Raw genomic sequence first — 17,007 nt, 5'->3', positions numbered from 1 at the left:
TGGGGGAAAAAGAGAAAAAAAATCACATGAGAGTTGGACTAGGAAAGCTAGGATCCAAGTCACTCTCCACCATCCCTCAGCCTTAAGATGTCTTCTCTTCTCTGCTCCTCCCCATCAATCTGCTGGCTTATCATTTTTTTCTCTGATTACAGGCTTTCTTTGATTAATTACCAGCATGTACATGGCCCCAAATGGCTGCTCTAAACTGACTCGATTTGATCTTTCAGTTTACTCACCACAGTGTAGCTCAGTGCTCAGGAAACCACAGCCCATGGGCCAAATCCTGCCTGACATCTGTTTATGTAAATAAAGTTTTATTGTTACCCAGCCATTTCCATTCATTTGTGTATTACCCACGGCTGCATGTGTGCTGCCATGACAGAAAGGAGTTGCTGTGAGGGAGAGCAAATGGCTGGCAAAAGCAAAATATTTCCCATCTGGTCCTTTACAGAAAAACTTTGCTGACCACTCACTAACTGATTCAGTCTCTCTGACACCCAGCTTCTAAATGCAGGTGAAACAGTAGATAGATTCAGCTCTGGTTAGATTTCTACCCCTAGTCCAGTCACCTAAGACAGAGTGGATGCGATAAAGTGTCATCCTTTGGAATATCTTGCTAAGTTTGTGGTGAAGGGACAGGTGTTTAAGAAAAAAGGAAGTTGAAGAGAAAAGAGTGAATTGATCATCACTGTTACGTTAAGAGTAAACCCATTACTTTTATCTTTATCACACTGTCCAGGAACACAAGACAGCTCCCCACTTCTCCCTCAGACAAAAACTACATATGGCTGCATAGCTTTTGAAAGGATCCCCATTATCTGTCTGATCTCATATGAAAGTGTTAGCTCCTTTGCCTTCTGTCCATCATAAATCAAGGACAGACATCAGACATTTGGGGCTCAGCATCAGTAATGATGGGTAGAGGAGAAGATGGGCTAGTCAGGTTGCAGACTGGAGAATGGGCTCTCCCAGAAAGCAACTGAATGGTCTAATGCTCAAAGATGTATAGAGAGCCATGTCTGATTTGGGCAGGAGTTAATATCTGAAAAAGTCCAAGAAAAATCAGTATAGACTATTAAAGAGAAAATCCAAGTATCATCTGCTCTCTCCTGAAATGATCTAAATCACTGAATTCACAGGGACCAGAGCATATATGCAAATAGGATCCTACCCCTCACAAGAGAGGGCCAGCCATGGCTCTGCAGCCAGGCACACTCAGATTCATGGAGAGTCCAGTGGGAAACTAGAATCCTGGAGAGAAACTATGGTGAAAACAGCTAAATTTGTAGAACAGAAAAGTGAGGGGAGTTTTTAAAAACTAGTATTGGGTCAGCAAGCCTGTACCCAGTAATTACTCCGGTTATCTGGATCCCTGGTTGGAAGGGAGCAGGGCTAATTCCCAGCTCAGCCAGCCAGTTGAACTGAGGCTTCACACGTAGCTCCAGCTGGGCTCTCCTGTGAAATGGAACATTGCTGAAACTGCAGATGGCAGGAATCAATGGCGCTATCTGAGATGGGCTGGAAAAGGTAAAGTATTATATTATTTACTTATTTTCTACCATTCCACAGTATGAGCTTTCTGATACACACTGACTAGTTCCTTTCTTACTAATATAAGTCATCATGTTCATGCCAACGTAAGAAGCTCTACTCACCCCAAATTCACTCACCTATAATGCCTGCTCCTTCATTGTCACCACACAACACAACAAACCTTGAGAATCCACTATGTGTAGGATATTATTCAAAAGGTTAGAGAACTATATGCTAACTATACTGGAATTAAAAAAAATAAAAACAACAACAACAAACAAAAGAAACACAAAAGGCTAGGGAACACAGAAGGATGAGATGTAAGGTATGAGTTAAGAAATGTCCCAAAGTGACCACATTTTTTCATAATATGGAGTCTTGCTAATACAAAACATCTTATCTGAAGGCTTTTAGAAATGCAAATTATCCAGTAGTTATTTGCATTAAGGTTGTTCCTTTCATAAGTAATGGATACCCAAATCAAATTGACTTACGCAAAATAAAATAAATGTAACTATGAATATGAATATCAATAATAATAATAATAAAGAAGTGACCAATTTAAATGAGCAAGAACAGTCCAAGGATGAAGCTCAGAAATGAGCTGCTTTCAGGCATGGCTGTTCTCAAGGGCTTAGATAATAATCGTGTTTTATTCTTTCTCTTTCTCTCTTTCTCTGTTTCCAACTCTTGGCTCTACTTCCGTTATGTTGACTTTCCTCTTAAGCAGGTTCCTCTTGACTTGTCGTAAAGATGATTACAGACAACTCCAGGCCTGTATCTCTCTGTCCTTGCAATCCTAGGCCCAGCTAAGGTCATGTTCCCAACTCTCAGTCAACTATGAGACAACATGTAGTTTTGCAACATGAAGTTTAGCATGCCCTGTAACTTTGGTTTAAGGGTAGGGGTTAGGCATCGAGTGACATCATCTCTTCAAATACAAGGAGACTCTAGATACCTCATAGACCCAATTTATATTCCTAACAAAGGACTCAGAACTAGACACCAGCCATTAGGACTTTTTAAGGGCTTTTCACAATTCCAAAAACTCATAATATCCCATATTCGATAATATGTTCCAACATGGTTCTCAGTGACAGTAAGGTCCTTAAAACAAAATGAGCTGTTTTCTAGTCTTTTGGAAAAGCATGAAAGGAGGCTCAGGTATAAGGCCTAGAGGTACAAGCAGAAATATGGGACTCTCAGAGAGGGTACACAAGCATAGATAGACCAGAGTGGTCTTAACAATAATGGAGTCATTGATCTCAAGTCACAGGATCCAACCATTAGCGTGGGGTGATACCATATTTCTCACTAGTAAGTGATAAACCTCTGAGCTGTGGGTACCCATCAGAGGTGTCCATCCAGGGTTGTGCTGACTGGGACTAAGTGAATAACTGGGCATTGGATGATGATTATCTCCTAACAGATTAACAGCTTTTGGAGGAAAGAATCCATGGCTAATTCATGTTTCTTCTTTCCTGAAACACTCCCTTACTCAAAGTAGGCAGATTCATCTATTGAATCAACACATAAATAAAAGATTTGACTTTATGTTCCTTCTGATAATCATTTGCTCCTTCAAAAGTTCTTCTTCAGCAAATCCATATTGCTACACACCTCAGTCATTTCCTTAGGAAATCATTTGCTGCCTTGCTTCCTACCTTCTGCTCTGAGTCTTCTTGGCTCCATATTACACACTTTATTTTTCTTCTTCTTCCAGGTTTCCATACGGATGTCAGATTCGGTATGCTGAGAGAGAGCAGCACCATGATGTGGGCAAAAGGGGAAGCGTTCTGGTCAGAAGAGTCCTGCTCAAGAGGTTTCATCTTGTAAACAGACTATAGGGGCTCGCCCAGGCACAGCCACCCTGCCCATCGAGGCACAGAATCTACACAGGGTTGCAAGGTCAGGCTATGTTCAGCCTTCTATCATCCAATCTTATAGAAAAGACATAGAGTGAACAGAACTGAGACTAAGGTCTGCACATTGGAAAGGGGGAATGACTTTAACTACTCCATGACTTGTATTGGTGGTAGTCATCAATTCCTCAGTGATGACTGTACAGTACATCAAGTTTAAAAAAAAGCTTCTTATTGACTAATTATTTAACATATGTGTGCTTTGAATCCAAGACAGAATTATGAACTATCCAAGGTCAGACTCATGTGTTGAGATCCCCAAGCCCCTACACACACAGGCCGTCCCTTCCTATCCCCGGTTCATGGCATCAAACAGGGTGTTGAATGATTGGCAAAATAAATAATTGACATGTTTTCCTCTGGGCAGATTCCATTCAGGTATCCAGCATGGCATTGGCAACAGGCCTGCTTGAGAGGACGTTCTGGTTCTGTTTTTGTTCTAATTATGTAACCTAAGCAAATTGCTTAATAATCAGTATTGTTTTCTCGTCTGTAAAAGGGGGAAATAAATGCCATTCGAGGTTTATTATGAGGATTAAAGAAAGACATGCTATATGTCAACTGACGCCATGATGTATCGCTCCTCAGCATCGTTCCTGGCTCAGAGAAAATGGTTTCTTCTCAGCCATTATTATTTACTTGGCATTTTGGCATTATTTGGAACTGTTTAATTTTGGCAATAATCAGTGCCTTTCCAATGTATGGGTTATGAATCAAAAAATCTATTTAGCATTTAGAGGAAAAAGAGTGATCTATATTATTCCGATTTCACAGGTTTCCAACTTTTGTAATTTCTGGAGATCTGGGAAACAGGAAGGCAGTCTCAAACGAGGTGTTGGCTCCTCCCTCTTGAAAGTAATTCTGAAGTGTTTATTCTTTTTCCTCTTCTGTTTTGAAATTGTTCTGTTGTTTGCTACATGCCTCTGCAAGAATTGTTTCAGCTTTAGTTGGATTTACAATTACTTCTTTTTTGATAAAATAACATTACTGGTGGCAGAAGCAAAGCTTTTTATTTGTGTTCCTTCACAAATATGTTCCCATCCCACGTCTCAAAGGCCATTTACATCAATTAAGACACAGTGAAAGTAAAAATAACGTGCTGCTAACAGTCCTCATCACCCCACGCTGTGCTCTGCGTCGTTATGTATGAAGCGCTCTGTCTTCCTCCCCGCCTGTGATGTCACGGTCACCCGGCAATCCATCTGAAATATTGCGTTTTATTGAGCCATTCACCCAGTATGCATAGTATTATGAATCAAGGTTATTTCTCATAGACTTTTGCTTTTTAGTAGTAGTCACAACTGTGATTAAGAAAAAAAAATGGATGATTTATTCTTAGTTTTTGTTCTTCATTCCCTTTGGAGTAAATTCAACAGAAAAGTGGGAGGAGTACAAAACCCACAAATCCCTGCATAGTGAAAGTCATTAAAGCATGATGCTATCTCTAGGGAGCATCAATTTCTCTAAAGGGAATGTTCTGCTCCATGTAATCTATCACCACACCTGGGCAGACTGTAGTCCTGGGTACCAAGCAGGCAGAATCTATCTGATGGCATGTATGTGCCTGGGCCCAGAAACCTCTAAAAACAAACCAACTACCAACTTGTCCCAGGGTCTTAAATTCCAATTCTTGGCTGATCTTTTCCGTTAAACCATGTGACTGCTTCTGTTGAAATATAAAAAGTCATTGTCAAATCAAACCTCCTATAGAAAGATTCCCTAACTCTGCTTAGAATCATTAGGTGGGCCTCCCATGTGCACCTCTGAGCCCACAGGCTTCCCCCTAGGAGAATACAATTGTCACCATTACCTGGCCCCCATTAGAAAGAAATTTTGAATTGGTGGAGATTTTATTTTATTAATTATGTTCTGCCAATGTAGCACATAGTGGTTACTCCAGAAGAGTTGAATCACTCAGAATCTAGGTGTCCAGGTAACACTTTTTTTTTTTTACGATTTATTTATTTATTTATTTGACAGAGAGAGAGCATAAGTAGGCAGAGTGGCAGGCAGAGGGCAGAGGGAGAAGCAGGCTCCCCACTGAGCAGAGAGCCCGATGCTGGGCTTGGTCCCAGGACCCTGGGATCATGACCTGAACTGAAGGCAGACGCTTAACTGATAGAGCCACTCAGGCGCCCCTAGGTAACATTTTCTTGAATACATAAATGAAAACAACTCTAAGAACCCACTTACCAGCCATTTCCTGTGACTTCCCATTCCCAATAGTTCTAAGGAGCTTCAAAGTCATTTAAAAGCCCTTTTTGTTGCTTATCTGCTGCCTTCCCATGACAACTCCCTTTGAAAAATCAGCCAATCATACTTTAACTTAAATCAGTCCATCGTGCTATACTAGTCTGTTGATATGTATTCCACTCCTTTGAAATCAGTGGTGCCCAATACATTTGAGGGAAACGTAACATTTACCATTTCCCCACTAACAGTGGCTCATGATGTGGTGATTCTCGAAAAGTGTAGAGGGAGGAGGAAGGAGATACAATGTCTGGCATTCTTATCAGAATCTCTGGGAAGTCTATGTATTTTGAAATTTTGATTTGCTCTACATAGATTTATGTACTTGAGAATCCAATGGAGACTTTCCCCCCATCTCCTGGTTTTTGATGCTTCTGGCACATAATAGAGGTGCTGTATGAGTTAGGTAACCACATTGTCATTACCGAAGGCCAGAAGAGAAGTGGTCAGGAGAAGCATGGGTCTACATTTATTGAAGAGAAGAAAGAGAACTAAGGTAGACGCGTCCTAGCGGACAGAGAGGTGACTCAGAGCAGTGTGGTTTTAGCACAAGAGAACCTGTGGCCTGAGATGACACTGAAACCAGGAATCTGGGTTGAATGAAAAAACATGAAGTACTATTCTTCCACATTTGACATTTGCTCGGTTTCAACATTCCATGTGTTTCTACTGTTTTTTTGTTTGTTTGTTTGTTTGTTTTTTCTTTTCCCCCAGGCCCATTGGGCTACACCTGGTACTTCCACCTAGCACTTCTTCCCAAAACAACCCATGCGTAACTTAGAGCAGTGCTCATGCTGTTATTTCAGTTAAGGACTTGGCGGTAAATGTAGGAACACGGGGCATGTCCTTCTACCCTCTAAACACATTCAACCCTCTTCCATGCCAGCTGTCTTCCTCTCTCGGCCCTGGGCTTCCTTCTAAGTGCAATCCTGTCTATACCTCCTATCTTCCCAGAGTTCTTGAGAGAATGGTTGAATTTATTGTCTTTACCAACTTACTAGTGTCTCAACCCATCAAACTCTGGGTTTTGCTCCCACCGTGAGGCTAATCGTGGTTTGCTGATTATCTTAAGGGGAACCCTTATCCTCTAGGGTCAGCTTTACCTTCTCTTCCTTCCTGTTTGCGACACCACTTCTCGGATTCACTCTTGCCTTTCCAGGCACTACTCAGTCTCATGAGGTGAGTCTTCTTACTCTCCCAGAGCATTAAATGCCCATCTTGCCTGCAGGTCTACCCTTGAAACTCCCTGCTCCCGACGCCTGATCTCCCTGGGTGATTTTTTTGGCCAAACCTCACACTTCAGGGTTTCCCACAGCTGTGCTCTCTCTCCTACCTTCACTCCAGAGTGCCGGATCTCAGTGGATCCCTGCTCATTTACTTCACAGCCTCAGGATGGCATGCAGAGATAATCCATTACCAAAGGGATCCCTTCCTCCTGGAGATCGATCACAAAAGTTCTGAGAGTCAAAAGTATGGTTCAGAGTTCTGTTCTCTTTCCACCAGGTGGCCTTCCTTAGGATACAGAAACCCCCTCAGGTGGGCAACTGGAAGTCCACTGCCCTGCTTTCCCTCATTTTCTCTGTCTTTGCCGTCACCCAGCTCCCCGCTATGTAGCTAGCATCATTGTAGTTAGCCAGAGACACCCGTTCATGGTTGCATTGCAGAGACAGCCAGTGGATCTTAACTCTTCAGAACGGCGCACCAACCAGATAAATATATATCCCATTTGATAATGTGTATCACTTTTCACAGTACAATTTCAATGAATTTTTATGTTAAAATGCCCCTTGTCCAACACGGGGAGGATTAAAAAATGAAATAATGTACAGTTCTTAACACTGTAATGTATAATTTCCTAGCATAGTTCCTGATGCAGAGAAAATGTTTAAAAATGATTCACTATTTTAATTAACTCCACATTCTGACATTTTTGGAGCTATTTAAGTTTAGCAGTGATCAGTGTCTTTTCATTGTATGAGCTTTGAAATTGAAAGACCAATCCAGCATGCATTGGTATTTATTGGGAAAAGGAGAGGATACCCAGTCCCACTGCACGCATTTCCAGCCACTGACAGAGTGCTTACCCCCTGGCTGTGCTACAAGAGCTCAATCTCAGCATATACAACCCAGAATGATTGTACTTTTTCCCTGATTCGGTCACTGCCATGACCCAGACTAGAGGTCATCTTTAATGCTGTCTCTTCTCCATCATCCCCACATCTAGTTAGTGACCAGCTCATCTGTGTGTCCAAACCACAGTTCAGATCATATCTCTCCCACTATCATTGTCTTAATTCTGCCCTCCAAAAGTAGCCGAGATTAGCTGCTCAGCACAGATTCCGAATTCAACGATTGCTAGTTTTGTGTTAAGTGTTTTATGTTCAATATTGAACCTATTCTTCACAAACAAGCTATGAAGTACGTATCCTCACCCCCATGTTTCAAATGAGCTACCCGAGGCTAAGGGGGTCACCCAACTAGGAGGTGGTAAACCACAACTTGAACCTAGGCCTGCCCTGATTTCAGAGCTTGACCTTCATCAATTCAATATCACCCATCCTCTGCTGCCACTGTGCCTCCTGATTTTTCTTTCTCTTCCCCACTTGTTCTCTGGATGAATGCCTATGTAGTCTTCAAAGGAGAACTAAAATAGTTACTACATGTGAGACTCTTTCTTTGTCACCTTCTCTTGCCCCCTGCCATGGAGCTTTCTCTGTTTTCTCGCAGCGCTTCACACCTACATATGGTAAAACTTGTATTATATATTATTCTAATTTTGGCCAGTGGCTATTCTGGAATACTATCCATGTTGTTTTCACCCTTGTTTTCCATTATGTGCCTTGTTCTCCTGCTTTCAGTCAGTGAGGGTAACCTTCACTCAGTGCCTCCGGGGTGGGCTGACCAACAGAATATGTAGGAAGAAATAAATCAATGTCGGGCTTTTGAATTTTAAAAAACCCAGCTCTCAGGTGCCTGGGTGGCTCAGTCGTTAAGCGTCTGCCTTCGGCTCAGGTCATGATCCCGGGGTCCCAGGATCGAGTCCCACATCGGGCTCCCTGCTCGGCAGGAAGCCTGCTTCTCCCTCTCCCACTCCCCCTGCTTGTGTTCCTGCTCTCGCTATCTCTCTCTGTCAAATAAATAAAATCTTTAAAAAAAATAAAAAATAAAAAACCCAGCTCTCCAGAGGAAAAGACACAGCATTTGGACATAGAGTTGGGAAATCATGTGAGGAGCAATAACTAAGTTCTCCTCCCCTCAACTAGGCAAACATTCCCTAGTTGGAGATGAAGAAGGTCTCCAAGAGGATGATAGATTGACTTATGAATTCTAGATAAAGGAGGTTAGGAAATGGCTCTCTTCCCCACAGCCAGATGGAACCCTGGGACCGAACTGTAGGATCCTCATTATAGAGAGCAAGTGACCTTTATTCAGTCAACTCTACTTATTGAGTGCCTACCTTGTGTCAGGCACTATTCTAGGTGCTGGGCCTACAGCAATAGATAAAAGAAGGAAAATTCTGCTTAAGTTCAGGAGCCTTAAATAGCTTCACTGAGTGTTCCCTGTGTTCAGTCTTGGGACAGGAATGGCAGAATGAGCCCAGTGAGGGTCATAGGAAGAGCTGATAATGGGCTGGACCTTAAAAACCTTTGTACTTGGAACAGCAGTGAGCTCCACAAATGGTGGAAGACCAGACCAGAAAAAGAACATCTCAGGAGATGGCAGTGTGCCTAGATAAGGAGCCAGAGGGGATGGTCAACCCTGCACACTACAGCGTATGTGAGCCACTCCTCCGCCTTCCTCTGCCCACTCACTCCACCCCCAAAACTAGATTGCCAGAGACCCCTAGATTAACTGACATTAAGTTTCTCCTATCTCGATGGAATGGGGGCTCAACTATTAGTTAAACTGAATTACAGGAAAGTAAAGAAAGTGTATTTCCCCATCTCCTAAATTAGCGGCCTGAGATTTTTACCGGCTATAGGCTTTGTTGTTGTTGCTGTTGTTTTGTTTTTTGCCACAAGACCATGAATTCTCAGAGAGCACTTGACTGATCAGGGCAACTATGATTGGTAGACATGTGAGTTATTGCACACATTCATTCATTTTTCACATTTATTGAGTTCTTGAGCACTGGATCAGGGGCTTAGTATACAGCAGAGAAAAGACAAGTTCCCAGCACTGAGAGAACCAAAACCTCAGCCATGGGTCATGTTTTAAGTAGATGCCTGGTCAAGGCAGGATGTATGAAAATAAGCTGATCTTCACCCTCCTTTTCTCAGAGGGTAATAACTTTCTTGGTTGATTTTTGGTTTTTGGGTTTGTTCACATATTTCTAAGCTATAAATTCTCTGGGAACTCTAAGATTTTCTATCAACCTCCCTTACCCCCATATCACAAGCATCTCCTGAACATCAAATTTTCTGGGCTTTGTTGTCTTTTTTAAACTAATGCTGGGATATTTATGCCAGCACTGCTTACCTTTTATACACAAGTCCTCATTCAGAGTCTTAAACTTGGAAAGGAGGAGAATCATTAGCAGCTGCACCTAGCTAGACATTGAGTTGGTCTGAATAACTTAAGAGCTACCATAAACACTTCTAAAAGGCTGCTAATCCTTGAAGTTAATTGTCAGAGAGGAACATCAGTGTCCTAGGAATCAGGTCCTATAAACTCAGAGATATGCAGTGGATTTTTAAAAATACATTTTCACTTGATTTAAATAGTTTGCTTTTTAATGTTGCTTTCTCTATAAGAAGCTCAAACATTCTGCCAGCAAAGTAAACAGGAACACACAGAGCCAACTAGTGTGGAAGACAGCTCCTTGGAGTATTTAATTAAAGCAAGCAAATAAAAATACTCCCAAAACGCTTCCTTCCAAAAAAAAAGAAATCTATGTTTGGCTCTTCTGCTGCTTCTCACTCCTGCTACACTTGTCACCTTCCGCCAGATTACTGGAACAACATGCCAACGGCTTCCTAAGTCTCTAATCCAAGACTGTTGGAAGGGTCTACCTTACAGGTCTATCTCTTTCAAATAGGGTGGCCATACACATTGGCTGGCACTGAACTGTCCTGCTTTATGCCTGTTTTCCCCATTTTCTCTCCAAGCTGGCTTAGTTTGGAGAATAACCTGTATTGTGTAGATCATTCCTCAATATTCCAGGGTGGCTCATGACATCAAGATCTCCTAGCCTGCAGGCGTCTTCTCATTCTTCCACTCCTTTGTGGGGCTCAGGCTGTATCCCATCCCTGTTCCTACACCCATTTTTCAAGATTCAACTCATGTTTCACCTCCTCTGAAAGGCCTTCATCAGCACTCCTGGCCGCGCTGAGCTCTTCTGTCTATGAAGCTTTATAACCTCTCAATACCATTCATTTTGACACTTCATCATTTACTACTTTGCATTCTTAATTAGCAAGAATGATGATGGAAGCAAATCTTTCATGTTATACATTTTCTAGGATAGCACAAGTATTTTTCTTTCAACATTTTATTTTGGAAATTCATGCACGAATGAAAAGTTCGATGAATTGTACAATAAAAATATGTATATGCTTCACCTGGAGGCAGTAATTGTTAATATTTTGTCACATTTGATTTCTCTCTCTCTCTCTCTCTCATTTTCTCACTTCTCCTGTCTCTGTCTCTGAGTGTAGCTGTGTGTATTTTTTTGCAGACCCACTTTTTTAAAAAGTTTTATCTATTTATTTGTTAGAGAAAGAGAGAACAGAAGCAGAGGGGAGCAGCAGAATGAGAAGCAGGCTCCCCACTGACTTGGGGCTTGATCCCAGGACTCTGGGATCATGACCTGAGCCAAAGCCAGATGCTTAACTGACTGAGCCACCCAGGTGCCCCTTGCAGACCCATTTTTAAAAAGGTTACAAGCCTCATGATACTTTACCCTTGAAGACACCAGAGTGTATGTCCTAGAATAAGGATATTTTCCAACATAATCACAATATTAGCACACCTAATAAAATTAACAATCATTCTACAATATCTTCAAATGTACGTATTCAATTTTACCTAATTGTGCTTAAAATGGCCTTTATAGGTATATTTGTTTCCTAGCGCTGCTATAACAAATTACCACAAACTTAGTGGCCTAAAAACACAAATTCATTATCCTACAATCTGAAGGTCAGAAGTCCAAGATAGATTTCACTAGGTTAAAATCGAGATGTCAGCAGGGCCGTGCTCCTTTCTGGAGACTCTAGGGTAGTATCCATTATCTGGTCTTTTAGAGGTGCTTCTAGAGGTACCCACATTCGTTGGCTTGTGACCTCTTCCATCTTCAAAGAAAGCAATGACCAGTAGATCCTTTCTCACATGACATAGTGTTGACACTAACTCTTCTGCTTTCTTCTTCCATAATTAAAGAACCTGGGGATTAGGTGGACATCTTTGCATGGGGGTGGTCCTCATTCTGCCTACCACAGTCTGTCCACTGCCCTCAAAAGATTCACATCTGTCCTACATGCAAAATACACTTACCCCACCCTAGTATTCCCCAAAGTCTCAACCTATTAAGCATCAATTCAAAATTCAAAATTTTATCAGCTCAAAAGCTCCCAACCCCATCATCTAAATTGGATGTGGATGAGGCTCTGGGTATGAGCAACCTAAGGTAAAATTCCTCTCCATCTGTAGACCTATGATATTCAAGATACCTCTTCTCTTCTCCCCCAATTCAACAGTGGGTCAGGCATAGAATAGCAGTTACAGACATTTCCATTCAGAAAGGGATACAATGGGGGGTGCCTGGGTGGCTCAGTCAGTTGAGTGTCCGACTCGATTTTGGCTCTGGTCATCATCTCAGCGTTCTGAGATTGAGCCCCATGTTGGGCTCCTTGCTGAGTGTGGAGCCTGCTTGGGATTTTCTCTCTCTCCCTTTGCCCTCCCCCCACCCTGCTGTCATGTGCTCATGCTCTCTCTCAAAAAGAAAAAAAAGAAAAGAAAAAGATACAACAGAAGGAAAAAAAACCATGTCTCCAGTGCCAAGCACTTTCAAGATCCATTCAGGCAAACTTCATTTGGTTTCAAGGCCTGGAATCAATCTGCTGCAGCTCATGGCTCTGCCCTTTAAGATTGTGGCTGTGCCCTCTGAGTCATCCTCCCTTTCCATGAAAGGTAGCCCATGTTCACAGCTGAGTGATTTTATCAGCCTCCTTTTATGCCTATAGAGTTTTGAAGGTCTGCAGCCTTCTTTCATTTAATAGTCTCTCCTTCCTTTCATTCCAAGCAGACAATGTTTCTGTTGGTATAAACTTCTCAAGAACTTTGTGGCGGGGGGAGGTCTCTGGTGTATATCACAGAGATTGACTCCATTAACTAAGAGGCTCCTCCCATCTCCTCCTAGATTCTGCTGAGAGGGCTGAGGGGATCCATTTGTCACATACCCTAATTTCTTCAGTTAGTTCTCAGTGACTGCACAATATGACCTTGCAATCTTTCAAGGCACTAGTCAAAGGTTGTCCAGTCACACCCTTGGTTTTCTTTCTAGAACATACTTTCTCGATTGTGAATCTCCTAATTTCAGCATTTTGCGTAAACTGGGCAGATTGAGAATTTCCTAAATTATCAAGCCTTGTTTCCTTTTTACTGAAGAGTTCTTCCTGCAATCTATCTCTTTTCTCTCACATTTTATTATAAGCATCAACAAGAAACCCAACTGCACCTTCCATGTGTTGTTTGGAAAGCTCCTCATCTAAATGTACATTTCCATAATTTACAATTTCTGCCTTCTACATAACTGCAGGGCACAATTCTGCAAAACTTTCTGCCACCATATAACAAGAATCTTCTTTCCTCCGGTGTCCAGTAGCGAGTTCTTCGCTTCGTTCTGAACCCTCACTGACAGAGACAGCGTCTTTACTGTCCAGCTTTCTTTTTTTTTTTAAAAAAAGATTTTATTTATTTATTTGAGAGAGAGAGACACAGCAAGAGCAGGAACACAAGCAGGGGGAGTGGGAAAGGGAGAAGCAGGCTTCCCGCGGAGCAGGGAGCAGGATGCGGGGCTCGATTCCAGGACCCTGGGACCATGACCTGAGCCGAAGGCAGACGCTTAACGACTGAGCCACCCAGGCGCCCAACTGAGCCACCCAGGCGCCCAACTATCCAGCTTTCTACCACTGGTTTATTCAAGACTATCTAGGCTTTCTCTCTCATGCTCCTTAGAATTCTTCCAGCTTCTTCCAGTGCCCAATTCCAAAGCCATTTCTACACTTTTAGGTATTTGGCGAAGAAGTACTCCACTTCTGATACCAAAATTTCTATCAGTTTCTTATTGCTGCTATAACAAATTACTACAAATTTAGTGGCTTAAAGCAACTCCATCTGTTATCTTATAGGTCTGGAGTTCAGAAGTTTGAAATGGTTCCCACTGGGCTAAAATCAAAGTATCCTCTAGGCTGTGTTCCTTTACGAAATCTTTATAGGAGAATCCGTTTTCATTGTTTTTCCGGTTCCTTGACGCTGTCCACATTTTTTAGCTCATGGCCCTTTCCATTATCAAGGCCAGTAATGACCCCTGAGTCTTACATCAATAATGGATTATAACAGGATCTGACACTCCCTTTTCTGTCTCCTTCTTCCACTTATAAAGATCCTTATGAATATATTTGGACCTACTTGGATAATCTGGTATAATCTCTTTATTTTAATGATAATTTATTAACAGCCTTAATTCCTGCTTCCTTGTAATATAATATATTCACAGTTCTGGGGATGAGGGCATCAGCAACTTTGAGGGGTCATTATGCTCCTGCCACAATATTTTTCACCCCATTCTGATTTCCAATAAAGGTTTACATATTATATTTGATAATGATATCTCTTTATTTTCTTTTGATACAGAACAGTCCTGTCACCTACGCTCTTTCAACAAATACACTTTTTTTTTTTTTAAAGACGGTGAGTTTTATGAAGAGACCAGACTAGGGGTCTGTAGAGATCCTATATTCTACCTTTGCATTATGTTTTTCCATTTTCAGATTTAGGTTAAATATTTTTGACAATAACACATTGTTCGATATGTTATGTATATTGTATTGTATCATATCACCACTACTAGTAATGCTAAGTGTGATTACTTGGTCCCAGTGGACCACCATCACTCTACCAGAAAGGTATAGTTTTCCTCAAGTTATCCAAAGGAATAAGTTGGAGAGTGACATCTTGAGATTGCTTAAATATCTGCTTTCTCCACCATATAGTCCACAATGGTGGTAACTTTTATTAATGATCCTTCACAAATCAGTGTATTATGTTTTGAGTTGTAGATGATTTCCTAATTCTATCACTCCTTCTGTCAATATAATCTGGGATTTTTCTATAAAGGAGAAGGTTTACTCCTTTTTTTTTTTCTTTTCAAATATTATTATATTCTTGAGTATTTAATGATGATGTTGATGAAATGTGTTATAATCCATTAATGCCAGTGGTTTTTGTTTTTGTTTTTGGTGCTGTTGCTTATTTGTTTTGTTTTGCTTAATTCTCAAGTTATCCCCTATACAACCAATGTGAGCCCCCTCAGCTCAGCTCCTGTGTTTTCTTGACATATTTCAATAGGCTTTGGGTACCTCCTTGCCGTCTGGCACAACAAGATGTCCAGAGATTCTCCCAAAATTTTATCCAGAGTCAGTTATTTCTCCAAGAAGGCCTGAATCATTGTAAATGAAATTGGTATTTGGAAACAGAGACCTGATCACTAAAGATACTCACTGTAATTGTAGAAGTCACTCAAATATTTTTAACTCTCTTACTGTTGCTAGCTCAGTTCTGGTCTGGAACTTGGTTGATGAATGGATGATGAATCATTGAACAATTGACAATATTATTAATCTTATTACTAAATAAGCTAGGGCAGGCACACCACCATGCTTTGAAGATATAAATTACTGGGGTGCCTGGGTGGCTCAGTTGTTAAGCATCTGCCTTCAGCTCAGGTCATGATCCCAGGGTCCTGGGATCGAGCCCCGCATTGAGCCCCGCATTAGGCTCCCTGCTCAGTGGGGAGCTTGCTTCTCCCTCTCCCACTCCCCCTGCTTTTGTTCCCCTCTCACTGTGTCTCCCTCTGTCAAATAAATAAATAAATAAATCTTAAAAAAATGTAAATTACTATTCAAATAGTAGGTGTTTTTGACAAAGATTTTTAAAGTTAAGGTCTTGTGGAGAAAGTTGATAAAGCGAGGGAGAGGAAGAATAAAGAAAAAAACCATTAAATAAAAATTATTAAGGACACAAAGAAAGAGAGAGAGCAAATATTTTTGTAGCTTTGTGAGGTCAAAGAGACTCGGTTTTGACTATGGATTCTAAGTCTGGCTGTGAAAGAATTGGAATTATTCTGGAAATGTATTCTGTGTTAACCTTTTCACAAAACACCTGAGCCCATTGCCTTCTGAGCTGAGTTAGGGGTTGGTAAGGCAAGAAGGAAAACAGCTAGAATCCAGGTACTGTGAGGGTGAGTGCCCATAAGCTTAGGCAATGAAAAGGCTACCAGAGTGAGCCTGAAGGAACATGCAGATATCAGCTCTACATCATCCTGAGGTTTCCTTACATTCTATCGTTTGAGCTGCTGTTTTCCTATCCTGTTCATGTCTGAGCAATGACTCCTTGTTAGAAATGCCATCCTGAGGGGCACCTGGGTGGCTCAGTCAGTTAAGCATCCAGCTCTTGGTTTTAGCTCAGGTCATGATCTCAGGGTCCTGGGATTGAGCCGTGACGGTCTCTGCACTGAGCACCTGAGCATTGGAGTCTGCTTGTCCCTTTTCCTCTGCTCCTCCCCACCTCTTCCCTGAGTGCTCTCTTTCTAAAAAAAAAAAAGAAAGAAAGAAAGAAAGAAAGAAATCACTAATGCTTTGCTTCTCAGTACATGAGGGTGCTCCTGGAAACTACTGTCATTAGGGGAAGTGTCAAGCCAAGAGTCAATTTACAGAAAATGGAAGAAATTGTCCAATCAACTAAGATTTATTGGGTGTATAGCCCCATACTAAGGAGCATTGGTTTTCTCTCTCTCTCTCTCCTCAAATATAATTACTAAGGAATGTTATTATAATTCACTTTTAAAGAGAACTTGTTCATACCAATGTTGATAAAAATAAAATAGAACTACCCAAACAAGCAAACAAAAAAACCCATATATATTTAAGTTGACTCTGGGTTCAATAAATTGATTTATGTTTTTTATAGCACCCTAAATATCAGAGGGAAATTTCAGTTAGGTAAAATTAAATGTTATAAAGGAAATTCGGACTGTGGCCAGGGCAAAATAGAGAATGTATTGGTACAATATGTGTTTCAG

This window comes from Leptonychotes weddellii, chromosome 2, assembly GCF_054177405.1.
Source record: "Leptonychotes weddellii isolate Sample4059 chromosome 2, ASM5417740v2, whole genome shotgun sequence".
Classification (NCBI taxonomy): Eukaryota; Metazoa; Chordata; class Mammalia; order Carnivora; family Phocidae; genus Leptonychotes; species Leptonychotes weddellii.
Note: the sequence above shows the minus strand (reverse complement) of the source record.